Source organism: Callithrix jacchus, chromosome 12 (assembly GCF_049354715.1).
Source record: "Callithrix jacchus isolate 240 chromosome 12, calJac240_pri, whole genome shotgun sequence".
Classification (NCBI taxonomy): Eukaryota; Metazoa; Chordata; class Mammalia; order Primates; family Cebidae; genus Callithrix; species Callithrix jacchus.
The window spans coordinates 111,471,795-111,498,853 of NC_133513.1; the positions used below are offsets into that span (position 1 = coordinate 111,471,795).

Genomic DNA, 27,059 nt, shown 5'->3' on the forward strand with positions numbered 1-27,059 from the left:
AATATTCAGTACATGCTGATTGACCACCTATTCGTAAACAGACTTAAGCCAGGCGAAGTGGCTCCACCTGTAATTCCAGACCTTTGAGGGGCCAAGGGTGGAGGATCACTTGAGCCCAAGAATTTGAGACCAGCCTGGTCAACATGGCAAGACCCCATCTCTACAGACAATACAAAAATTAGTTGGTGTGTGGTGACATGCACCTGTAGTCCCAGCTACTTGGGAGGCTGAGGTGGGAAGATTGTTTGAACCCAGGAAGCTGAGGCTGTAATGAGCTGTGACTGCCCAGAGAGTCCAGAAGGAAGGAAAGAAGAAAGAAGGAAGGGAGGGAGGGAGGGAGGGAGGAAGGGAGGGGAGAGAGGGAGGGAGGAAGGGAGGGAAGGGAGGAAAGGGAGGGAAAGGAGGAAGAGAGGGAGGGAGGGAGGGAAAATAGAGAGGAGGGAAGGAAGGAAGGAAGGAAGGAAGGAAGGAAGGAAGGAAGGAAGGAAGGAAGGAAGGAAGGAAGGAAGGAAGGAAGGAAGGAAAAGGAAATACAGACTGTTATTTGGCAGAACATGGGACTCCTGTACTTCCTCACCCATTTGAGACTGTCTGCAACATTGACACATGCAAAAAAAGCCTTTGAAGAATGATCCTCAGGGCTTTAACTCACCTCTAAGAGCAGGCTTTCCTGAGCTCTTCTCTTTAGAGCTACCATTTAGAAAGGGAGACTGACTCCTCAGTTCGGTGACCATGCCATACCCATTGTCTGCCTCACAGCCTCTTGTTTCACCATCGCCCATTGTTCTGTTTCTTTCTCCGTGCTCACCAAAAGCAGCTTACATCAAAAAATCTGATCGTGCCACAAGAACAACAGACTCTAATTGCTGTTTTCCACTGAAGCTTAATGATTCTCTCCTTACAACGAACCCGTAATTACTGTTCAGAGTTCAGTGAAATTCATTCAATAATAATGAAGGATGCGTTCTTTCCCTAGCATATCTAATTTAAATGGTCTTATCTAAATGGTAGCTATGACATGGTGACAAGATAGTACATAAGCTCAGATTTCTGTTGTTGTTAAGTACAAATATTTTGATAAGTGCAGCTAATATGAGATATTTCCTTGTAGCTGGATATGATACACATTGAAATATGACATTGGTACCATCTGTTCTTCATCATAAATATAAATGAAGTGATAATGAGCAAAATGTGTTAAGGACTATCAGGATGATTGCACTCCAATGGTTTAATTTGGATCTTCATTAATCTAAAAATAAAACAATCTATAAATGACAAGTGAACGCATTTTTGCCGATGCTGTGCAGGTACCTTTTAGGCTGTAAACTACATTCATGCCACTTAAGATGAGAAGTGAATAATGCAAAGAAGATTTGTTTTTTAAGCTCCCATTGAGTTCTCTGTTCAAATCATTTACACACTCTTCCCGCAGGTCTGTTTCAAATCCCAGTATGGAAACCTAGCCTGATGTAGGCAGTGAAAGAGAGGCAAAAAGTCTCTTTCACCACCTACAACACCAGGTACTTTTTCACTGTGTGACCTTGGCGAAGTTACTTCACCCCTCTGAGACTCCACCTCATCTCTCAAGGCCGCAAAGAGAACTTTGAGCCAGCCCAAGTCTCACACCCACACAATGCTAGGCATTGGCATAGTGCTCAGTAAACAGACCATGAACTAACATTTAGTGGACACTTACTGAGATGGCTTAATATTTAAACAAATATATAAATATATATTATTTATATGTATAGATATGCATAATAATATATCTATATATTATTTAAATTATATATAGATTAAATATATAGATTAGATGCAGTTACATGTTAGATATAGCTAGAGTATATATTAAATATATAATCTAACATATAAATAAATTAAATATATATCATTTATATATAAATAATATAAATATATATTTAATATATGATAAATATATATGATCCATCTAATAAGATATATTTATATATAAATGTATATTAAATAACATATATTTAATTTATATATTGTAAATATATAAGTAAATAATATATATTTAATTTATTTATATATTATAAATATCTAATAAGTAAGATGGCACTTATTAGATGATTGTATATCTTTATATATTGATATATGTTAATCCAATTAAGATATTAATATGGATATAATTATGTATACTTATATGGATCATATAATTCATTTATTACCACTTCTCTCCGTTTTACACATGAAGACCTGAGGTGTACAGAGACAAGCAACCCGCCAGGTTTCAAGTGTCAGAACTGCAGTCCAACTCAGGCAATCTCATTCCTCAACTTTATACTGGTTACAACTATTGATACTGTTTTGTATTCTCAATTGCTAAGGGGAAAAAAGACCCTAACTGAAGTCTCTGCAGCTAAAACGAAGTGAAGCGTTGTTGTGGTTAAGCAGTGCCTGACTATAGTAAGATCTTTTCTGTATTACACAGATTTCACCCAGATCACCAGCGTTTGTCAGTAAATTCTCTTTTCCCAAGCTTACCAGCTCGCCTCTAGGGCATGCTTTATTTCCCTCTAGTTGAGCCCTGCTTTCTAGTCCACTCTTGGAGGGAAGAGACAGAAGTGTTTATGGGACCACTCATGGTTTGCTGGACCATGTGCCTCAAAGCCCAAGTAGCTCTGACAGCAACTTTCTCCAGCATCGCACTCATCCCCACGGCCCTGGCCTCGCTGGCAACAGTCCAGGTGCCACTCCTCCATGTTTCTGCTACTCTCTGCAGTATTTGAGCCCCAAGACTGTCAAAAAGGCCTCACGCCTATTTGCATAACCCTTCTCTGCCCTGGTAATCAGGGCTTCCATTTGTGGAGGGCCTACTGAGTGCCAGATGCCATTTCAGGCAATTAACACATATTATGTCATTTAATTCTCATGGCAACCCCTGAAATCATCCTCTCCACTTTACAAAGGGGAAACTAAACCTCAGGGAGTTGAAATAACCTCCTCATTTTGCATCTCATGCCCATCTTCTCCCTCTGACCTAAGCAATGCTTAAGTATAGCTACTCCAGGGGGTTTTCATGACATCCCATTTCTTTCCCCAACCCACAGTCTGTTTCTGGGTTTGTAGTGCAGAGGCTGCTCAATGCTCCTATCGCCCTGTGTTAGAATCACAGATACCATTTCCTGGCTTTCCCACTGGACTTGAAGCTCCAATGTACATGCAGAAGCTAACAGGGCATCCATGAATGAATAAACAAGTGAACAAATGCGTCTCACGGTCACATAGAGGTCATACATGTGGTGATAAAACACACCCTTGCAAGCAGGCAGCCTCGTGCCTATCTGGCTCTCTGTGCCAACAGCATGTCTCTAGACAAGTAGCTTAACCACTCTGGGCCTCATTTTTCATCACCTATAACATGGATAGAATAGCAACTGCCCCATCATGTTGTAAACAGCATTAAACAAGTTAACATATATAAACGCTTTAAAACAGTGTCTGGTCTGTAGCAAGACATCAATAAAGAGTAATGATTCTTACTAGACCTTGTCATTATCTTCATCATCAGCGCTTTACCAGGCAAAGCCTACCTCGAAGTTCACGTACTTGCCTTGCCTGAGGGAAAAAATTATCAAAATTGTAATTGTAGGGAAAATATTAAATAATTAAAGCATTGTGAAAATACAAGTTTACAAAATCGAACTTGAAAAAAATGTAGACCTGCCATTGATGGCGCTGAGGAAAAGAAATGGAAGAGCTCACCACTGCTTCCTAGGTGACCTACCTAGCATGGTTCTTGGGGTGACCAAGGAGTGACAAGCCACAGGGATACAGAAAGGGCACAACTCTGTCTTTTTCACCACGAAATCTTTCTTCTTGTCTGAGGCTGGAGAGTCCAGTGGGTGATGAGGAGAGAGCCTGGGCAGGGGCCTCAAGGAGCCCCCAGACATCATTAGCCATTCTGTAAGGAGACCATTAGTCATAGCAGATAGACCAAACCCACCACTACTGTTGGAAACCCACCCCAACGACATGCCTTCAAGAGTCTTCAGCAATATCGTTCTCACACCTAAGAAACAGGGGCTCCTCTCTAGTCAAGCCAGTAGGCTGCTCCCAGGCACTCATTGTGGATCTCTCCTCTGGGCCCAGCCCCTGCCTCAGAGGTCCTTTCTGCCGCATTCCACCTCTAAAGGCCTTTTCCATTCTCCACAGCTCAGGTCCAGTCACTGGTGTTTCTCCTACCCTCTGGCTTCTCTGAAATGCCCAGCAAGCACCTGGCCAGCACAGTTCTGGAACTCCTCACACCTGTTACCTGTATCCCCATATAGAGTATGAGTGATGAAATAACCCAGTGACACTCAAAGATTTGGGGCTAAAATCAAGTTCATGCGATATTGAGTGTTCAAAAAATCATTTTTTGTGTTTCTAGTGGAAATAGCTTATGGCATGCTTTTATCACTTAACTTTGTTGAGTTGTTTTTTTCCCCCCACATGGTACTTTACCTCTGCTCACCATGTGTGAAGGAATAACTATAACTCTGTTGTCTGTGGGAGAGCTAGCTCCAAGCTGCAGTCCAAAATGATGAAGTCGAGCACAAGGAGATATTTTGAGCTCTAAGGAATTTTGGGGTCGAAGCATGTGTAATTCACCAGTGTTCCACGTGGCTGTTTTTTTTTACTCAGAGTCCTTCTTACTTAGATGAAAAATACAGATAATACACTGATACGTGCCACAATTGACTATTCAAAGATGGTATCCTATTTCATAATGGAAAAAAAATCAACAGAGTGTAATGGATGACCAAGTTTTAACCATTGTTTTTTAAAGTTTCTTTCTTGAGGGTGGGTGGGATTCTGCATAAGGTTTTATATTCATTAAAAAGTGATCTGAAAATACTGTGATAAAATTATTTAGAAAGAGAGTATTGGTTTGATGATCTCTTTAAAGTTTAGTTATTCAGCTGTACCTTGACTTTTAGGTGCACTTAACTCATTATCACTCTTGTTAGGGTAACACTTCTTTATAAATGATCAGAACACTTAGATCTTGAAAAGGGTGGCTTAATGAGGGTGGAGTGTGGTAACTATAGTCAAATCTATCTATTTAGTGTAATCAATTGATTTACATTTTGGTAATCAATTGATTTACATTTTGGTAATCAATGGAATTAAGTGATCTTGAAAGAATAATGATTTTGCTTAGTTGTCTCTATAATTTCAGATATAATTTGATTCTTACCTTCCTCCCTTGTCTAGAGTTTTAAATACTTTTATGTGTAGCTATCAGACATTGTTAAAGATAAACAAATAAAATGCTTGTTACTCTAACTTCATGTTGTAATTATTCCTCCTGCCTTATGAATAAGTATAAAGAGAATAGCAAAAGTCAGAGGAGACTCTATGCTCACAAACACCACCAATTTCCTGTTAACACAAGTCAGAAAGTGAGTAACTCTTCTGATTCGAAGCTGATTATTTGAAAAAGGTAGCATTCCTATTTTCTGCATATTTTATTGAAGAGCAACAAGCATAGAAGAATCACACATTTATGGTGATTTTTTTTCAAAGAAAACAATTAGTACCCATATCAAAAAAGCTAATGCAGATTAATTAAAGAACACCCACATCAGTTAAATGTAATACCTCCTCTTTCACTTAACTGGCTGTATACAATGTGTTGCTAAAAAGTATTGGGCTTCAAGATAATAAAAAATGACAGTTCAAGGGTCTGGAACTTGGAAAAAAACTTTAGGGTCTGTAACCATTTTAATTGCTCATAATTATGGATAAGGAAGTGGAACAATTTAATTTCTGGGACTTCATGCTATTAGAAGGCTAATAGAATAGTATCAAAATTAGTTATTTAAGTAAAATTGCAAGAAGCTGTTTTTCATTTCGAGGTATAAATGGAAACTAAATGAAATGATTGCTAACTTTTGTTCCATCTTTTCATTTATGACACAATGGTGATTCAAGATCTGGTGGGAATTATTTATGGAGATTTGAAACAAGTAAAGTAATACATTTTTAAATATTTGCTTTATTTTTTATTTTAGAAAATATGAAAAATTACAATGGAGAAAATAAAAATCCGTCCTAATGTGTACAGAATGTCTCTAGAAGGAAACACAAGATGCTTGTAATGGTTGCATCAGGGGATCTGGTTGTGTGGAAGGTATGCATTGGAAGGAGTATTCGCTTTCACTAAACACTTTTTATTATGTTAGACTGTTTTTTTAATTAAATTAAGTCTTTAGGAAATTAGCCATAATCTTACCAATCAAAGATTAGACTGTTAATGTTGGGGTATTCTTCCAACACTTTTCAATGGACTAACATTCTATTTCTCTCTTGTAAAATTGGCCTCATTACATATTTTATAGCCTATTACATGCTGAGCTTTTGCTGTGTTATTAAACATTCTTCTTAAGCTTGACTATTAATAGGCTAATAGTATTCACTTGTGAATGAATCAATTATTTAATTAAATCCTCTGTTGTTGGGCATTTAGATTATCTTTCATTTTCCAGTGACGTAAATAGCTCTGCAGTGAACATCCTTGTTCTTCACTCTTTCTATGCACTCCAGAGTATAGTTGACCCTTAAACAATGCAGGAGCTGGGGCTGCTGACCCTTACACAGTTGAAAATCTATGTATAACTTTCAACTTCCCCAAAACTTAACTACCAATAGCCTACTGTTGACTGGAAGATTTACCAGTAACATAAAGAGTCAATTAGCACGTATTTAATATGTTACATATATTATACACAGTATTCTTACAATAAAGTAAGCTAGAGAAAAAGAAAATATTATTAAGAAAATTGTAAGGAAGAGAAATGTATTTTTACTGTGTATTAAGTGGAAGTGGATCATTATCAAGGTCTTCATTCTCATTTTCCTCATGTTGAGTTGGCTGAGGAGGAGGAAAGGGATGGGTTGGTCTTACTGTCTCAGGAGTGGTAGGGGCAAAAGAAAATCCACATATAACTAGACCTGCACAGTTCAAACCCATGTTGTTCAAGGACCAACTGCATTTTTGTAAGATACATTTTTATAGAAGTTGGATTACCAAATCCAACAGATAAACACTCTAGAGCTTTGGATACATATTGCCAAAATGTCCTCTAGGAAGAGATTATCAGTTTCCACTCTTATAGCAATATATGGGCACCCTTTTCAGGGCATCCTTCCCACACCAGGAGAGACATTAAGGAAATGCATGTGTGCAAATTGGGTCTCATGAAATTTTCAAATAAAAATAGGGATTTCTGCAAATATTTGGGTGTTGTAGAGATGCTGTCATAGTTAATTCTACAGAATACATTTCTCCCTTTGAGGCTTCCAATGAAGTGGAATGGTTTCTAAACTTCCCTGTGAGAAGACCAGGACTTCTCAAAAGCCAAGAATTGGTTCTGTGCCTTGAAAGCTGACAATATTTTGTGAACCACGAAGTGTTCCAAAGCAGGAAAGCTTGTCAATCCATCACCCAAATCTGTCTTTGACACAGATTTGGGGGATGAGTTTGTGATTTTATGGGAAAGTTTATGATTGAAGGTCATATGCAACCTCCAGTGATTCAGCTTCTACAGGGTCATCATGTTCAGTATGAGGCCTCACTTCCCTGAACTGGTGTCACCATCTCCGACCTCCCCTTTTGGAAGGTGCAGCAAACCAGCATAGGACATCGGATGTAGTCCCCTTGGGACAGTTATCAGAAATAATTCTAATCTCCTTTTTAGCTTAAGACTAAAACATATGCCTTTATATACACAGGCACTTACACAGAATTTAGAAATTATAGACAAGCGCAAAAAAAATAGTTACCGCCTTTAATTCCAACATACAGAGATAATCTCTGTTAATATTTCAGTATGTTTTTGGTAATCAATATCCAATCTTTTGTGCATTTGCAGATTCTTATTTTGTAAACATGAGATACTATTATGCTTTCTGTGTTGTAACCTTTTTCACTTAATATATTATGAACTATTTTCCAGATTACTAAATATGTGATAAAAATGTCTTTGATTCCTTTATAATATTCTATCACATATTATAAAGTCTCTCTGTGACTTTGGAATAAATTAACTTGTTTTGTCAGATGTCACTTTTTAAAAAAAAATGTGGGGGGTTATCAAGTGGTGGGAAGTGTGGGGAGGGATAACATAGGGAGAAATACTGGAGATAGTATATATCTAAAGTAAAATTTTAAGAAAGTGAACTGTTAATATTTATTTTTAAATTTGTTTATGAAGGTAGAAACACTCTTACCCACATGTATAACATACAGTGGATGCCCTAGGCATGTTCAGTGGCTCATGAGCTAAACCTAGAGTCCTTTGAAAAGACTAGATAAGAGTCTTTAAAAAAATGTTCAATCAATTGTGGGAGAGAAAACTAAAATGCATGGAAAAATTAAATTTAGAATAAAGTTTTACTTAAATTACTTCACAAACACATTCAAATTCATGCTCCAGTTTAAAGAAATTAACTCTGGAAATGATAGGTAATGTCTTAAGGATTTGTCAAATGCAAGGAAAACAATACAGAATCTAATCAACAAGCCCACACTCACAGAAAAGGCCTTGGCCTCACATCAAAATATTGGTAAATTAAGCACGAATATATTTTTTAAGTTAAAATAAGATATTTTGAGTATAGTTCTTATATGTCATATTTTAGAATTCCCTGCTTTAACAAATTTTTTCAGTGAACTGATAACTATTTTTCACTGTATTGGATAAGAAGATTTACAATCAACGGATAACCTCGTGGAAAACATTTTTATGAACAGAATGGATCATGTTATTAATTGGTTGCTGGAACAGTGGAAAGCCATATTGGCTCAAACGTATCATGAAAACTAATTGAATGATAAAAATTTAACTCATTCATGGGATATATGGTCATTTTCTACTTATCTTTCTATACATGGTATGAATGGTCATTTTCTACTTATCTTTCTATACATGCTATAAATTGTCATTTTCCTCAACATTCAAAATCCCTTTCCTCAGAAAGCCCTGTTTTACAAGGCATGTTGGTTGCATTATCTATAGTTAGGAGAGCTATTTCTCATTTAGAGACATATCTTCTGTGTCAGTGCCCCAGGACATCATCTCTCTGCGCAGATAATGGCTGACTGAAAGATATTCAATATAATAAGCAGGACTAAGGAAATGTCACACAAGGGAGGGTGGGATACTTTCTCATGTTAGAGTCAATCCATCATGAAAATAAAAAGTAAGACTATTTCCCGTCTGACTCTCTAAATGATATGGCAGCTCCAGCTCATTAAAGATGCCATGTTTTGCCAGTAGAAGCTTACATGGAACTTGCTACATATAAATGGAACCAACATTGATTTGGAATATTACCAAGTGATTCTATGATATGAGAGACATTGTCATTATTATGTAACAACAGAGTAGGCGTCTTTGGAAGTTGTTTAACAATATTGGTCATTGCTCCATCTTGAGCCTTAAAAACAAATCACAGTACCAACTGTTAAAAGTATTAGGATAAAAATTGTCCTATTATTCTCAAGTTTGCTTTTTCTCCTTGGATTCTGTTTTTCCTGGTGGGTCATTTAATTATTTCCTATCCCCACAGTCGAACATCTGTTCTGATTCCCATTCCTCCAGCATCTTTCGTTCTTCTTCTTTCAGCTTCAATTAGAAGTTTGCTAATGCTAGGATCTCTGCTCAGATCCTGGACCTTTGCAATTAATTTTAATCAGGCTTGTTAACACTTTTTTAATATGTAAGAAATAAGCAAATATGTAACTAAAAAGCCATTTATGTCTTTTATGAAGGTAACAAATATGCAATTAAAAACGCCTTCTCTCTGTGACTTTGCAATAAATTAACTTGTTTTGTCAGTATTGTGCCTGTATAATGTCATTTACTCTGGAGTTTTGACAGTCAGATTTTTTTATCCTTGGCAAAATTAGCAAGTAATATTAAGATCTAAGAAATGACAATTAGTTTGTGAATTAGGTGGGATATACAATGTGTTAATTATTGAGGGACCAGGCTGCATGCAATTAAAATTTAGCATCCAGATAATGATAATGTAGTAGGCTTCTGAGTATCTAATGAAGTTGAAAATGTTCATTACTGATAAATTAATTCTCAGTTGCTTAACCAGTCTACACAGATGTCTGTGTCTATACGGAAGAATAGATCATAATAATCATTATTGTTCACAAGCAGAATAATAACATGAAATCTTGAAATTCTATCAGGCCTATGATTTCATTTTAGAGTCCCTTGCACACTGACAGGGAACCTTCCCAAAGACCCAGGAATATGATAGCCATAGAGATTTTTGCTTCTCTTAAAACATTCTTCCAAGTCCTCAAAAGATCAAATAATAAGGTGAAAAGAATAGAGGGCATTGAGAGGGAAGATGGCTTGGGCTATCCTACATTAGCTCTAATGAACCCTTAATATTTTAATGGTGATTTAGAAAATGTCATCTTAACTTCAACTAAATGTGTTCTTTGTAATTTGGAAATTCAGTTCCATGTGAATTTCCTACTGTAATAGGTGCCCTTACTGTTATGGCTGCTGGAGAATCAGTGATAAGTTGCAACTCAAGGAGACCCCAGTCTTGTAGGGGGTCAAACACAAAACCAGATCATTACATTACAGCATGATAACTGCTATGGTATAGAAAAAAAAAAGGTGACTTACATCCTACAAAGTTATTTCCACTGATGAGCACAGAGTAGATTGTAGGAGGCAAGAGTGGGAATGAGGCTATGGTCCCTGTGAACAATGATCATGTTCTACATGGTGGTGGTAATGCTGGAGAGACAAAAATTGTAAGATTGTAAATATGTTTGCAGATAAAATTGTGGCCAGGATTTGGCTTGAGGAAATCAAGAGAGTATTGTTGCCTGATTTGGGGAAGGTTTGAGGAAGAAGTGGTTTGGAAGGCAACCTCACGAGTCCTATTAGGGGCTCATTAAGATCGCAACATCCAAAGGACATGTGTGTGTAGGTCTGTGAAGGCACTGGAATTCAGAGGTGAGGCCTGGTTGAGATCTAAGTTGGGCAGTCATCAGCATATAGATGGTTCTAAGGCCCTGGAATGGATGAGCATACTTAGGGAGAAAGTGTGGAGAGAGAAGAGAAATCCCAGTAACTTCAACATTCAGGGAACAAGGTGAAAGAAAAAAGGCTGGCAGATGAGACTAAGAAAGGGCAACCAAAGAAGGTCACAAGACAACCAGGAAAGCATAGCATCATGGATCTGATAGGAGGTGGAGCTCATGCGGTCCTGTGAGCAATGAGAAGCAGCTATAAATACACAAGAAGCTTCACTCACTCACCTGCCACTCACCTTTTGCTGTGTGGCCTGGTTCCTTACAGGCCACAAACAGGTACCTTCATATGGATGGTCCTTAAGTCAAGGGTCCCCAACCCCTGGTACTCATCAGTTGCCTGGGGGTTAGGAACCTCTGACTTAAGGCCCACCCACACAAAAGAATACTCTGAAGTTGTAGAAAAGGAAAGGGTAGAATAATTTTCAAAATAGGAACATCACAAATTTCACTCTTATATGAAAAAAAGTTCTTTAGTATGTTATTTGTGCAAAAAAAGAGAAATATATATACGGAATTGCTGGTATTAGTGTTGAATATTTCCCAAGATACAAACTAAGATGGTTGCCTGTGGAGAAGGCAACTGAATGGCTCAGGAACAGAGGTAGGAGGCATAAGAGTGCTTTTTAATCTTAGTGGTGCAATCTTTAGGACTTTAAAATGTATATTTTATGCTATGTACCTTGACTAATCAACATCAAGAAATAATATTGTATTCTGAGCATGATGGGGAGACTTTGAAGATTCTGTAGAACAATAAATAATATTTCTTGATGTTAATGATATTGTTTTTGATATGTAGATATGCTATGATATGTTTATGATATGTAGAAATACATTTCTTGATGTTTATGATATTATTTTTCATTGTCTTTTATTTCCAAGAGTTACAATATTTACATTGCTCTAAAATCACATTTACCATAATAATTTGGGTAACTCTATGTTTTAATTGGTTTCTATGCTCACTGCTGGTCCTTTTTAAATTTTCACCCCTAATTTTCTAATTCATGAAATATTTGCTTTGTTTACTTCTAATTTGGCTGCTGTATATACTCAGATGATTTTGTCACAAAGAGTACCCATATACATATTTTCTGGGTCCTCAAATATGTGAAAATTTCTTTCTTTGCTTTCATACAAAAATAACACTTTGGTATGTATCTTAGTTTAGGTTGTGCCCAAAATGGAGCCTAAGACAAGTACTTGAGCATGGGTAGTTTAGGTTGGAGCTGCTCCTGGGAAACAGCAGTGAGGGAACAGAGAGAGAGGGAAGATGGAAAAATCAATAATAAGTATATGATTGAGCTGATTACCACTGTGGGCAACTGGAGCTCACTGCTACTGGGGACTTCTGAGGACCCTATAGAAAGTTCCTCAAAATTATTCCACAAAAGGTGGGAGGCCAGGGCATTCATCTGCCAACTTTCCCTGCCTGTTGGTCAAGAGTTGACCTAGGAATATTATTAGCTCCTTTGATTTCTGGCTTCTACAGCTTTGGAGGTTTGAAGTGAGAAGCTAACAGCATATCTGGAAACTGCTACCATGGGCAGCTAAAATGACAAGTGGCCTAAGAGATGTGGTGCAGTACACAAAAAGCATCTGCTGCAGCTGTCCATAGAATTTTTGCACTGCAGCCCTTTTTATTCTCAAGTCTTTGTGAATGTTTCACATCTTATGGAATCTAACATTGCATAAAAGTTTAGAGCCAGCTTTATATACCTTTCTATTCTTGGTATCCAGGATGCTTTTAAGATACTAGATATAAATATGACTCTAGATCTTGGCAATTTTTCTTAATTTTACCTATACATGGTGCACCTTGTAATCCATGAATTCAGATCTTTTTTTGGTTCAGGAAAGTTTTCTTCTATCATATCTTTGAATATTTTTCTCTTCTTCAGTAAATCCACTTTGATGCCTATAGCTATGGAACCTCACCACTGCATCAATTACTAACTGATTTCCCCTCTTTGAGCTTTTCCTCTGCATCTGGGAGATCTTTCTCAAGCCTGTTTCCCACATTTTATAAAAAGTTTCAACAGTGTCAGCTCTGCTCCTAAATGATTATATTATTTTAATTTCTATATTGGTATTATCTGTTTCCATAAAGTTTTTCTTACCTATGCCAACATCTCTTTTATTTAGGCCTAATAATACTATTATCACCTCTTATTTCATGTAAATACTTTTCATATTTTTATGAAGATGTGGAGTACATTATTTCCTCAAACATGTGTTCTCCATTATTTGGCTTCCGAATAGATCATCATGTATGGCATGGAAGCTTTTCATGATTCCCTTGTGTTTGTTTCCTGTTTTAAGAACAGATCTCCCCTGGAGTTCATCCAAATAAGTAAGGATGGGAACAAAATAGATTTCTTGGATCCCTTCCCTTGTTCCCTGAGCATTGTTAGACTTGTCTTTGTATTTAAGGTAGAAAGCTGGATGATGTCGGTTGCTAGTACCATTTCAGCATTCATCAGCCTGTGGGGGAGGTGAGGGGATAAAGGAGCAGACAGGGGCTAAGGACTGGAGACATCTCAGTGGGGAAATTTGTCCTTTAGCAGCTGTTCTCTTTGTCTCTGAGCAGTCCCTTGTAACTGTTCACAGGAGCCAGCCTTCTCTATCAATTTTCTCTAGGAGCCGACTTTGAGTGTCTCTAGAGAAATGCACTTCCTGGAACATCTCCCCACTAAGTCAGGCGCAGATCCCTTCCCACTTAGAGGAAGGTGACCTCCCTCATCCTAATCCCATGTTCACTACTTCTGAGGCAAGGCCAATTACAAGGGTGCACACCCTGTGCCATCACTCAGAAGGGCTTTGGCTTGGTCCTGCTGCTGCCATCTTGATTTTTGATTTAGGACCCTGCATTTTTATTTTTCACTGGACCCCGCAAATGATGTAACAAGTCATGGTCAGAAGTTATTCCCTGAGGTTTGAGGCATAACAGTCACCAAACAGTGCCACACCTAGCCTCAGGCCCTCCAATCATGGTCATGTTCTACCAAGTCCATTAAATGGACAAGAGCAAAGAAAAAGGGTGAGCAAAACAAATGCTGCCAAAAAGGGTGAGAAGCTGGGTGCTGTGGCTGTATAAAACACAAAGAGACAGCCGGGCGTGGTGGCTCACGCCTGCCTGTAATCCCAGCACTTTGAGTGGCTGAGGCAGGCAGATCACAAAGTCAAGAGATCGAGACCATCCTGGCCAACAGGGTGAAACCCCGTCTCTACTAAAAACATACAAAAATTAACTGGGCATGGTGGTGCATGCCTGTAGTCCCAACTACTCGGGAGGCTGAGGCAAGAGAATTGCTTGAACCCGGGAGGTGGAGGTTGCAGTGAGCCGAGATCACCCCACTGCACTCCAGCCTGGCACCTGGTGACAGAGCGAGACTCTGTCTCAAAAAAAAAAAAAAAAAAAAAAACCAAAGAGACAGCCTAGCAGAAGCACAGCCACTGACAGCAGAACCAGAATGCCACTTGGTGACTGAACATTTCAGACCAAACACTGGTCTATTCTTACATTCACCTAACCAAACGGCCTCCAAAAATCTACCACTGAACTGTCAACAAGCTGTCTGGGGGAGGCTCATTACAGTCTTGACCTGGATTTGAGTTTATCACTGTAAAGTGCTCTATTCCATTTTTCTATTACCTTCCTTGGGTATCATCCTGCCCCAGACTCTACAATAAAGCTGAAGGAGAGAGATGGCAAACTTTGCCTATCATATCTACAAAGCGATGGCCTTACTGTGTTCTCATTGGCCATCCCTGAGCCAGCTCACCTCTGCTCTGAAAAATGAGAATCCACCTTTTTAATAACAGCTTGGTAAACAGAGGCCATGTTAGCCTGCTGACCTAATAAGCTGATTTATATTTATTTGCTAACACAAATCATTTGGTTTAATAAAAATAACTTCTGACAAACTAGATGCTGAGATGGGAAGATGGCCTCCCTCTTTGAAAATAAATGTCAAGTCTTTACGTATCATTTATTTTTGGTAAATGCCAGGTCTCTGTCTTGGCATTTAAATAGCAGAGGGAGACTTTAATCAGACCAGTGAAGGGCTCCAGGACTTGCTGGAGAGAACAATTGACTTTCTGTTGACTAAAAAGAAGTTCAAAGTGTAATGCTGACTACTGTATATTCCCTGTGGAGGTGCCTGGGGGAAGAGGAGGGAGAAATGATTATCCAGCCTTTTGGATTTGTTTGTGCATTTGAGCCGAAAGAAACGACCTTCTTGCATACCTCCTTTTGTAGAAAAAGGAGCACTTCGAGGTCATCTAACTCACTCCCTTTGTGTACTCAGAGCCCCCATCTTCAAACATCACCAGCAAGCACCAAGGCCAAATACACCAGCATAAACCGAAATGCCGGAAAAGGGAATCAGAGACACAGAGGTATTGTCTGCCCAGATTGATTCATTTCTAATTCATTTCTAAGGCTTCTTCACACTATGCCATTAAAAAACAATACAAAAAACCCAGCACCCTCTAATTATTTTTTACCATGCTACCTAATCAACGCTTTTCTTTTTTTTTTTTCTTAAGCATTCTCTGTTTCAAAAGACAGAAGTTGTGCTCACGTTGCCAAGTTCAAAATTCAGCACATGATTAAATGGTTTGCATGCTGATATCCAGCAGCCAACACCACTGACTGTGGAATATGCTGTGTGCTGCCCCTCTACCTGGAGCTTGGAAGCCTGGCAGCCTCCCAATGCTGTTTAACAACAATGGGAAGAACATGTCCCTTCACTAAGATGGAAAGTCGCCATTGCCATTAAAAAAGAACAAAGCAAAACACTCTAAGTGTCCCCTCTCCCCATTCCTGGCTCCAGGATGGAGCTCACTGAGAGACAGGCCAAATGCCTCTGTCACCCCTGCCCTCCCGTGCAGTGGATCCCCCAGACCAGGACTCACCTCCACAGCTTCCTTCCAGAGGGTAGGGGTGGCTTCCTAGCCAAGTAAGTATCACTTGCTGACCTGCACTCTCCAAATTACCACCTGCCAGATGCACATTATGCAAATCCCACACCAGGTGCTCTTGAAAGCTCTAGAAGCACCTGCCATCTTTAGGGGGGCATGGAGCTCTTTGCTTCCACCTGCAGCAGGACCAACGGACCCCACTCTGACCTGGATCAGAAAACAGTTATTCCATAATGCTAACACCAAATGGAAACTAGATAAGGGCCATTTGGGGAGAAGGGAGGATGAATTTTTATTTTCAACTTGGCATTTTTAGAAACTCAAAAGGGATAGGGAAGCAGGGAGTTTGGCAAGGAGAAAGGTACTGTTTTCTCCCTTCTGTTAGCATCTTTCTTCACTGGAGAAAGGATATGGGCATCAACGTGGCCCCGTGGAAGTAACCACACATTGAGACTCAAATTCTCAATAATTCTGGCCATATCCTATAGGCTCTTATATTCCATTGGGTTCCAGATAGACACAAGATGTAAAGCCCATACATTAACCAAGAAAGAATAAATACATCAAAGGAAAGAACTAGGCTACAAAGTGCCACACACTGGCCTTAACATGATTTCACTTGGTCCTTCTTAATTTACAGAGGACACTAAACCCTAAAGCATGTAATTCATTCTCCCAGATACCTTGCAAGCAGCAATATCAAGACTAGAACCCAAACCTCACCACTCCAGGGTTCACACTCCCTTTGCTTTACCAACATCTGCCCTGAGGATGGTAAGGACCCATCTGGTGACTTGATGTCAGGCACTTCATGGCCCTGTGACCTGAACAGTCACATAGGACTCCACACTTAGAAGGGCCCTGACATTAGCTAATGCTGCTGTCACTGCCTTGAAACTTCCAAAAAAATTTTATTAAGGGTCCCTGCATTTTCATTTTTCACTGGGCCAGCAAATGACATAGCTGGTTTTCCTTGCAGATGTGGTCTGGACTCACCTCCCACACTTTCCTGATGCACCATGCCTCTGGCACATTAGCTGCCTCTCCAAGACCCACATTTGTGTCTTGCCTTACATCATCATTTACACTCTACTGGGAAAAAGGTAGAGAGTAAGTGATTATCACCTACTATTCATCTGTGGGTGTCATATTTTTTGCATTTGATTATTAAGAAAACCTATTTCACAGTTAAGGAAACAGACTCTGAGAAGTTAACTTGCCCACAGCTTGTGAGGACTGAACTGACATTTAGACCCAGATTTCCTGTTTTTTCTTTTCTTTTTTTTTTTTTTTTTCGTTGTTGTTGTTGTTGTTAAGACAGAGTCTCACTTTGTTGCCAAGGTGGAGTGCAGTAGCCTGATTTTGGGTCACTGCAACCTCCCTCTCCCAGGTTCAAGAGATTCTCCTGCCTTAGTCTCCTGAGTAGCTGGAGCTACAGATGTGTGCCACCATGCCTGGCTAATTTTTGTATTTTTTTTAGTAGAGACTGGCTTTCACTATGTTGACCAGGGTAGTATGAAACTCCTGACCTCAAGTGATCTACCTGCCTTGGCTTCCCAAAGTGCTGGGAATATGGGCATGAGCCACCATGGCTGGTCTTCAACTCAGATTTCTCCCTCTTTTTCCATTATATTACACTTCGTATTTCATTCCTTCTGTTAATCCCACTTCTATACCAGGGACTGGCAAACTTCTTGTAAAGGGCAGATAGTAAATATTTTTAAACTCTGTGGGCTTTACAGTCTCTGTTGGCAGCACTCAACTTTGCCACCATCCGTGAAAGTAGCAGTAGACAATACATGAAAAAGCAGGTGAGGCTGTGTTCCAATGAAACTTCACTTACAAAATAGGTGGTGGACCAGATCTGGCCTGGGCTGTAGTTTGCCAAACCCTGTTCTATACCAACTGCTGCTTGAAAGCCCTTCATGATGACTCCAGCTCAACATGGTCATTTCTTTATCTGAGTTCCACACTTTATGGGTCATAAATCAGGCAGGAAACAGAATTGCACTCAGGTGCTTCAACTAAAGAAACATTAATGAAGACACTATTATACAGAGGTGTAGGCAGGTTAAGGGAACCAGCAAGGATGCTGAAACACCTAGAGACAAGCAAAAGTGAGACACTGTTACCACTGCTCAGTTCCAGTGGCAAGAAGAGGAAGTCGTGTTAGTGAAGCTTGGTGTGTGCTGGTGCCCAGAGAAGAGGACCCCCAGAGGAGCTGTACTTGGGTGCAGTGCTGCCACTTTGAGAGACATAACACCAAAGCAGAAGGGGTAGAGGAGAAGCACTCCAGCCCCTCTCTCTTCCCTCTGATTACTGGCCAGAATATCCCATTGGCCAAACCTTAACAGAAGCCAGCCAAGAGGGATGCCTTGGTGATGCCAAATGGAAAGATCAACCCCTCAGGGCATGGAGAAAGCAGTGAGGGGTGGAGAATGAATCTGGGTGGAGACAAGTGGAGAATGAACCACGCTCTTATCTTTTGTTCCTCACGTTCCAATGCTCAGCTGATCCCTGCATTAGATTCCACGTGTAGTTTTCACATGTAGCTCCTGACTCCAGTTGCCATGTAAGACCTGGCCACAGTTGTTAACAGAGTCCTGGGCAGACAGTAGGGGTTTTTTTTAACACAAGAGCCTGCTGCTCATGGACCTGAGACACATGAATGCCTAGAACCATTCTCAGCATAACCATGGGGTCAATCCATGCCCCTCAAATCTCTCTCGTTTAATTTGAGCACCTTCTGAGTGACCCCAACCTTCCTGTCCTGGAGCTGATCCTATTAGATCCCAGCAGAGGATTTCTTTGAGAAAGAATCACCCAGAGCAGGCTTGCTGTGACTCACGTGGCCTCATACGTTAACAAGTTCTGAAATAACTTAACCCTCCATTCCTGTGTTCATGATACCTCAGAAAATTCCTAGTGAGCTTAGGTCATCACTGAAACATCTATAAGTCCTTTCTCTACTTTTCAAGAAAAATATTGCTCTCAAGAAACATCCTGAGATGATTATTCTCTACAACTATTTACTGTTAGAAATAGTGAATAAGGCTGGGCATGGTGGCTCATGCTTGTAATCCCAGCACTTTGGGAGGCCGAGGCAGGTGGATTGCCTGAGTTCAGGAGTTCAAGACCATCCTGGGCAACACTGTGAAACCCTGTCTCTACTAAAATACAAAAAATTAGCTAGGTGTGGGGGCATGCACTTGTAATTCGAGCTACTCGGGAGACTGAGACAGGCAAACTGCTTGAACCCAGGAGGTGGAGGTTGCAGTGAGCCAAGATTGTTCTATTGCACTCCAGCCTGGGTGACAGAGCAAGATTCCATCTTAAAAAAAAACAAAAAAAAAACAAAAGAAATAATGAATAAAAGGGACATTGACTGTATTCAATAAATTTAATAATGTTACTCCTATAACTAATGTTTTTATCAGAGAATGCATTTGGTGGAAACAGAAATGCAATCAATATAGCTAACGGCCCCACGATCTCCTCTTCCTTTTAATAATAAAACTGCTATTAATACACACACACACACACACACACACACACAGTCATGCAGCTAGAAGCTACATTTACCAGCTTCCCTTGCAGCTACGCAAGATGCTGTGACTAAGATCTGGCCAATGGCCTGGGAGCAGTAGTGACTTCAGCAATCCCTGAGTCATGCCCTTTACAAAGGACACTACTCAGCCTCCAGTTCTTCTTTCCCCCTTCCTAGGGGCTGGAATGTAAACATGGTTCTTTTTGAGCCACCCCTGAACAGGTCATGGAGAGCAACCATCCTAGAAATGGTAGATCACCAACCAAAAGAACTCTGGGGCTCTGGGTGACATCATGGAGCAGAGCAGCCTGTATCCTCTGTACCTCTCACCTCTGAACTGTTACATAAAAGAGAGAATGATCTGGTTTGAGCTACTGAATTTTAGGGTGACTTTGTTACAGAAGCTAGCCTATATCCTAACTAATACATGAATTAAGCTCTTACAAGGTAGTTCTTTTTTTTTTTTTAGACAGAGTTTCACTCGTTACCCAGGGTGGAGTGCAATGGCGCTATCTCAGCTCACCACAACCTCCACCTCCTGGGTTCAGGCAATTCTCCTGCCTCAGTCTCCCAAGTAGCTGAGATTACAGGCACACACCACCATGCCCAGCTAATTTTTTATATTTTTAGTAGAGACAGGGTTTCACCATGTTGAGCAGGATGGTCTCGATCTCTTGACCTCGTGATCCACCCGCCTTGGTCTCCCAAAGTGCTGGGATTACAGGCTTGAGCCATCTAACTCTAGGTAGCTCCTAGAGTTGGCCCTGTGGAATCAACATATACAAAAAGTCAGTACTTCTTATATGCAAGTTTTACATCCTGAGAATTACTGTGTATTTTTTAGCCACGTTTGGTTGAAAAAGAAATCCATGTATAAGTGGACCTATGCAGTTCAAACTCATGTTGTTCAAGGGTCAACTGTATTTCCTTCTCTTTTTTTCTCATTTAGCAAGAAGTCTAGTAGACATCTGCTGGTGTTGGTTCAACAGGTTCCAGAATTTCAGGACTGAAGTCTCTTTGACTCTCCTGAACTTTCCATCATGACCCAAAAATGGCTACTGTAGCTCCAGCTATCATGTCTGATATGATGTGGATCTGTGTCTACACCCAAATTTCATGTGAAGTTGTAATCCCCAAAGTTGAAGGTGGTCCCTGGTGGGAGGTGATTGGATCATGTGGGTGGATTTTCCCCTTGGTGCTGTTCTCATGATAATGAGTGGGTTCTTATGAGATCTGGCTTTTTAAAAGTGTATAGCACCTCCTCCCTCTCTCTTCCTTCTGCTCCAACCATGTGAAGTGCTGCCCTTGCCTTTGTCTTCCACCATGGTTGTAAGTTTCCTGAGACCTGCCTAGAACCAAGCTGATGCCGGCATCATGCTTTCTATCATGCCCACAGAACCATGACCCAGTTAAACCTCTTTTTCTTTATAAATTACCCAGTCTAGGGTATTTCTTTATAGCAGGGTGAGAATTGACTAATACAATGCCTGTATTTCGGAAGGGAAGAAGAAGGAAAGGGAAAGAAGGATGGGAATAAAATTCTTCCCAGAAATCCCCAGTGCAGTCCACTTCCATCTGATTGGCCAGACCATGTGCTGTGGTTTGAATATGTCTCCCAAAAGTTAATGTATTGGAAATGTAATCCCTAATGCAACAATGTTGGGGGTGGGGCTTAATAAGAGGGGTCTGCCCTCATGAATGGATTAATATTCTCAGTAACAGAGCAGGCAAGTTAAAGTGAGAGGGAGTTGTTATAAAAGCAAATTCTGCCACCTCGTATATGCTCATTCTCTCTCCTCCGTGCGCTCGCTCTCTCTCTCTCTCTCTCTCTCTCTCTCTCTCACTCGCTCTCTCTCTCTCTCTCTCTCTCCCCCAACCCCCGGCTTTTGTACTTGCTTCTGTCTTCCACCATTCCACCATGGGATGGCTCTTGCCAGACGCTGGTGCCATGCTCTTGGGCTTTCCAGCCTGTAGAAACATTAGCAAATAAACTATTCTTTATAAATTAGCCAGTCTGTGGTATTCTGTTGCAATAGCACAACAACAACAACAAAAAAAAAACAGATTAAGACACCATGTCAAATGGCCATTCCTAGCAGAGAGCTAGGGAAGTGAATTTTTCATTCCTCTGCCTTTCTAGTAGAAGAAAGTGAGGAGAAAGGGGAGGAAATGGGTGTTGAGTGAGCCACAATCATTAATATGATGATTATGGTAGTTCTGAAAACTTCCTGGGATGTTCCATGGGAATTTATGACTTTTCTCAACCATGCTGCCCCTTTCATTGAAAGCTTTGGATCTTAGGCATTGTCCTAAGTATTCTGAATGGAAAGTGGCAATCAGAGGTCCCCCTGAGCCTGCCCCTCCCTAACTTGTTGTCTAAAAACAGCTTTCCTCTGGGCTCTGATATAAGTCGTACTTGTCAATGAAAAAGGCTATGTCATTAACTAAGCAAGATTCATTCTAAGGCCCAAGGGAGCCTTATGGGATATGAGAGGTGCCACAGGACTGGATAGATGGAGGCCTAATATAAGCTAAGGACTGTGCTGAACACTTTACAGGTATTATTATAGTCGGTGTTTTCTAAAACCCTGCCAAATGGACAAAAGTATCGTTCAGATGTTTCATGTTAGAAAACTGAGTCTTAGAGAGGCTCATAAGAATGGAAAGATATTTGGGGAATTTTGCTATTAACTGTGCAAGATATCTCTATTTTGCTGAGAATGACCTTGGTAAAGATTTGGATGTGTTTTCAATGCTTTGTGGGTGCCAAGCCAGCGTATTTTCTGGATGTGATCCAGTGCTGAGCATGGCCACCAGGCAGTTCCTTCCACAGGCTACATGCATTATCTCATTTCAGGAGGAGGCACAGAGGATGACCAGTGAAGCACGCTGGGGTCAGTGCCAGGGCTGCCTGAAATCTAACTTCTGAGTATAAGGGACGATGGCTTCCTTTGGAGTGGAGCAAGAAGCCCCCCTTCCCAGCTAAATTTTTACAAGATGCTCTGTGTACACTGTCTTATTGCTTACTCAAAAGCATTATCACAGGTGTATTCAGTTTCAATAAGACACAAATTTGCCTAGCAAAATATTTACTCAGCCTTTGACCTTGTGAGTGTAAACTTTGGTAGTGATGAAAAAATTCTGGAACTGAAAATCAGAGGCACAGAAGGAAAATGCAGGGCTCTGAGTGAGCTGCTGCATCAGTGAAGCATCCTAGTCAACCAGGATGGCGGCTCTGTCCCTCCATGCGATGAGGCCCTGCCTGCCACTACAGCACCCTCTAAGGCACAGACAGATCGATGTGCCTCATGTCCTGTAAGGTTGGCAGTCACCCTCCTGAGTGCCCAAGTCCTTTCTCCCACCCAAAAAACAATCTGACCCTCTCTCACACCCCCATGCAAAAAATGAATGCAATGAGCCAAGTGTAAAGAAAGCCAGGAAGTTCCTACCCGCCTGGAGTCTGCACTGCAGCCCTGGCATCCCCTCTCAGTGGGCCTACCAAGGATGGACAACAACAGATGACTGACCTTTCTAGAACTCTGACTGCAGGAGCTCTAGGGAATGGGGATTACATCACTTCCCTGGGTCTTGAATGGTGTTTTCTTCTCCTCCTCATTCCTAGTCTTCCTTGTGGTTTACTGCTAAATAAAAATTTTCCTCAAATTTCCAACTTTTATGTCCAGCCACCACCCAATAAACATGTGGCTCCTACATTCATCCCAGTCCTACCAGATTGCTGCCAGAGCACATTACAGTAGCAGATGCAATGCATCATGGTCCTTTGCAGTGGGAGTGGGCACCTATTTTGTGTTTGGTTAGTTGGTTTTCAGAGACAGTCTTGCTCTGTTTTCCAGGCTGGAGTACAGTGATGTGATCATCGCTGACTAGACCCTCAAACTCCTGGGCTAAAACAACCCTCCTGCCTCCACCAACCAAGAATCTGGGACTACAGGCATGTCCCAACATGCCCAGCTAAGTTTTTAAAATTTGTTAATATGTAATACGGAAGTGTCATTTTTATTTTGTAGAGCCAGGGTCTCCCTATGTTGCCCGAATGGTCTCACACTCCTGGCCTCAAGCTATTCTCTCACCTTGGCCTTCCAAAGTGTTGGCCACCACCCCAGCCAGACACCTATCTTAATAGCCTACTAGGCATCCTGTCTTCTAGTAATAACTCACTGATTATCCTCGAATTTCCAGCACTCCCTCATGTCAGTGCACATGATCTAGTTGTGATCTTTCTCTACTCTAGGAATCTGGCTGATGAGAGCGCTGTTCCCCTGGCTATGGAGACAGACTTAGGAACGAGCGTATAATCCAAGCCAGGCCAAGAATACTGACTCAATTCCAAGATGTCTGGCCCACATAGAAAAGAGGCATGTAGCCCATGCCTTATCAGTTTCATTCTAAAGGCCAAAGGAAAAAGGGAAAATCCTAGAGCATTGAAACGAAAAAGAGACATGATTTGACTGAGGCTGTGAAGAGATCTATCTGTCTGCTGCATGAAGAAGGAAGAAGCTAGCTGATGGTGGTTTGGGCCAGTGAAATGGAGAGAAGTGGATGGTTTCAAGGTATATTTCATAGTTCAAACCAATAGTCTTTCTGCTTTCTCCAACCCAGATTCATATGGGAAAATGTTCTACCAATACTGTGGAAAACTTCTTTCTTGATGAAAACTACAGGAGCTTCCTCATCCAGGAAGTAGCAGCAAGTGCAAGTGCATTGAACCAAACAGGATTTTGCAAGAAAGATCACAGTTCAGGCACTGGCATCTGCCCCCGCATAGCAAAGAGCCCTGTTTGCAGTCTTCATTCCCGAGATCTTTCTTCTTGGGTTTCATTCAGAAGATGGGAAGGGCATGGCTGGTGAGAGTGCTTTTAAAGATGCCCCAAAATTTGATTATTGCACAGACCTGGACAAGCAGGGGGATAGCCACAAGGAAACACCTTGGTTTCTCTTGCTTTAGCCAGCTATCGTGAAATAATAAAAAGTTAAGCAATTCTAATGAATCCTGGGAGAAAAACTGAGTCTCAACTAGGTGTTGTGAGTCAAATTGTGTCCCTTACCAAAAAATATATTCATGTCCTAACAACTGGTAGCTGTGAATGTAACCTTATTTGGAAATGGAATCTTTGCAGATGTAATTAAGATGAGGTCATACTGGAGCAGAGGAGACCGTTCTTCCAATATGACTTGTATGGTGTCCTGACAAGAAGAGACAAGGGAATAACACCAACACGTGATGGCGGAGGCAAAGATTGGAGTGATACATCTGCAGGATTTCCAGCACCCACAGAGGCTGAGGGATTCAGGGTTCTACCAACATCTTGATTTCTGACTTCCAGCCTCCAGAACGGTGAGAGAGTAAATTTCTACCATCTTGAGCCACCTGGCTTGTGCTTTGTTACGGTAGCCCTGGGAAATTAGTATACATTAAAGTTTTAAAAATTGAAACAACTTCTGAGTTTTTGCCACAACTCCAAATTTGGGTTTCAGGATGTATATTTAAGGTTTAAAAGCACTCCTTTCAGTACTCTCCAATCATGTGCATATGTAACTTTTATTGCTTGGAAACGTCTTCACGGTTATCTGGGTAGTTACATTATGAGCCTTTTGGGGCTCTGATGCATTAAAAAAAAACTAGTGCATGTTGTTAAAAAATTAAAAAGCACATTCATGAACACATATACACACACACATGTATAGTTTCATGCTATATTGCAGAATGGTATCATACAGCTCTTTATTCAAATATTCGTTATTTGTGAGTGACTCCTTTTTTCGTGCCTCTCTGGGTCTTTAGCCAAGTAGATACTCAAATATTAGTTGAACAAATGAAAGTCAGTATTAACAGTATATTAACAGAGGCAAATGATTTTTGCGGAAAAGGGGCATTTATCCAAGGATACCTTAATTAAAGACTCAAATCATAAATCAGAGAGCCAGGAAGGGAAACTAGGCTCTATGTTTAGTTATTCATCTCCCATTCTCTAGGTCATTTGAGGAGAGTGTTCTCCATTCTAGTCTCAAGAAGTATTGGTCTCTCTCTCTCTCTCTCTCTCTCTCTCTCTCTCTCTCCACCTCTAATTTTTTTTTACCAAAAAGTAAATGAATTTGCAGCTTTATATCTCACTTTATTTTTTCATTTTAGAACTAATTATTCCCTTTTTCTATCTCCATTCTGTTCTTTAATTTTTTTCCTGAGAAAAAAATTCACGACTGTTCTTACCAAGCTCAGTGAAGCTTGCATAGCAGTGTCTTTAACACAATAAAACTGGGAAGGGGAGCCATACATTGGGCCATAAAATAAACTCAACCAATCTCATTTCCAACTGTGAGTAGAGACTTGGTTTTGGTGTTACAGAAGCCCACCTTCCATGTTCCCCCGGTTTTCCAATGCGTTTGCAGCAACTTAAATAAATTCCTTCTTGCTTTTTTGATGCGAGTTTCCACCCCATGCTCCAGGCAGCCTCTTGTTTGAAAAGTCCACAGAGAAGGTGGGGATCGGGGCTAGGTCAACCCTCATTTCTCCTTGCTCCCCTCCTCTTCCCCTTTCAGTGGCTCTGTGAAGCCCTTGCTGCAGGGCGTGGTCTGAGTGAGGCAATAGGAACAGGGAAGAAGCCATTCCCACCCGTCTGGATGCCAGGGCCGTCGCAGAGACAAGTTCACATGTGTAAGCTCAGCCGTTCATCTCCTGCATAGTGATTATTTTTAACAGGCACCGTGTGCAATTCCTTGATTTTTGTTTAACGTTTTTCTTTTCCTTCCTGGTTGTTCGCAAACTATTCTCACTGCGGCAGGCAATCAAGCACAGCTGGGGAGCACACCCCACTATGAGAATCTGGTTTCTCTGAAGCCTCTCCTTTTAGATAGGGGAAGAAGAGGCCAGGTCAGGGAGGCAGGGGAAGTGGCTTGTGCGCTGGCATGGGATGGAGGGAGTGACATCACCCTAACTTATCAAAGGGAGCCATGGCTATGATCCATTTATGGGAAACCGCTATCTCTTCCAACTGAGTACATGATTAGTGTCATTTCATCGTTGGGAAGACCAAGCTTTTTCCTGTTCAGTGGCATAAAGCTAATATAAAAGCAAGCATGTGATTCCTGGAAATATTCACACAATTTTTTTTTCAATTGACATAGTTCAGGAGTTGGGCAATAAATTTCCTTCCTAATGAGACACCAAAAAGAAAGCAAACATTTAATGTTATGCCCAGAGAGAGTCTGTTGTTGCAGATTTATGGGCAAATACTATCCTTTCCTTTCAATGAGTTTTTTTTTTGAAAGAAAGAAAGAGAAAGGAGGAGAGAGAACAAGAGTCTTGCTCTATTGCCCAGGCTGGAATGCAATGTAAAAATAGGCATTAAAAACCTCTTTTATGCCGATAATTGTGCTTAACAGTGGAGACAGGAAGGAATAAGGGAAGAAAATAACAAACAGCCAACCAATATTTCATTTAAGTCTGTGAAATGCTATACGAATGCTGAAGAGTGATTTACTTCC

General features: G+C 40.6%; 1 long non-coding RNA gene across 8 annotated transcripts in view; it reads left to right on the forward strand.

Annotated features, from left to right (window-relative positions):
* LOC144578513 (uncharacterized) overlaps window positions 1-27,059 on the forward strand; it is a 206,731-nt gene that overhangs the window by 167,827 nt on the left and 11,845 nt on the right. For 7 of the 8 annotated variants that reach the window (XR_013524435.1, XR_013524426.1, XR_013524428.1 and 4 more), the window contains 3 exons: window positions 6,024-6,142; window positions 23,411-24,127; window positions 24,695-24,912. This is a non-coding gene — a long non-coding RNA (uncharacterized LOC144578513). Of the gene's footprint in view, window positions 1-6,023; window positions 8,071-23,410; window positions 24,128-24,694; window positions 24,913-27,059 lie in introns of those variants that run through there. The other variant, XR_013524427.1, reaches the window with a different exon arrangement.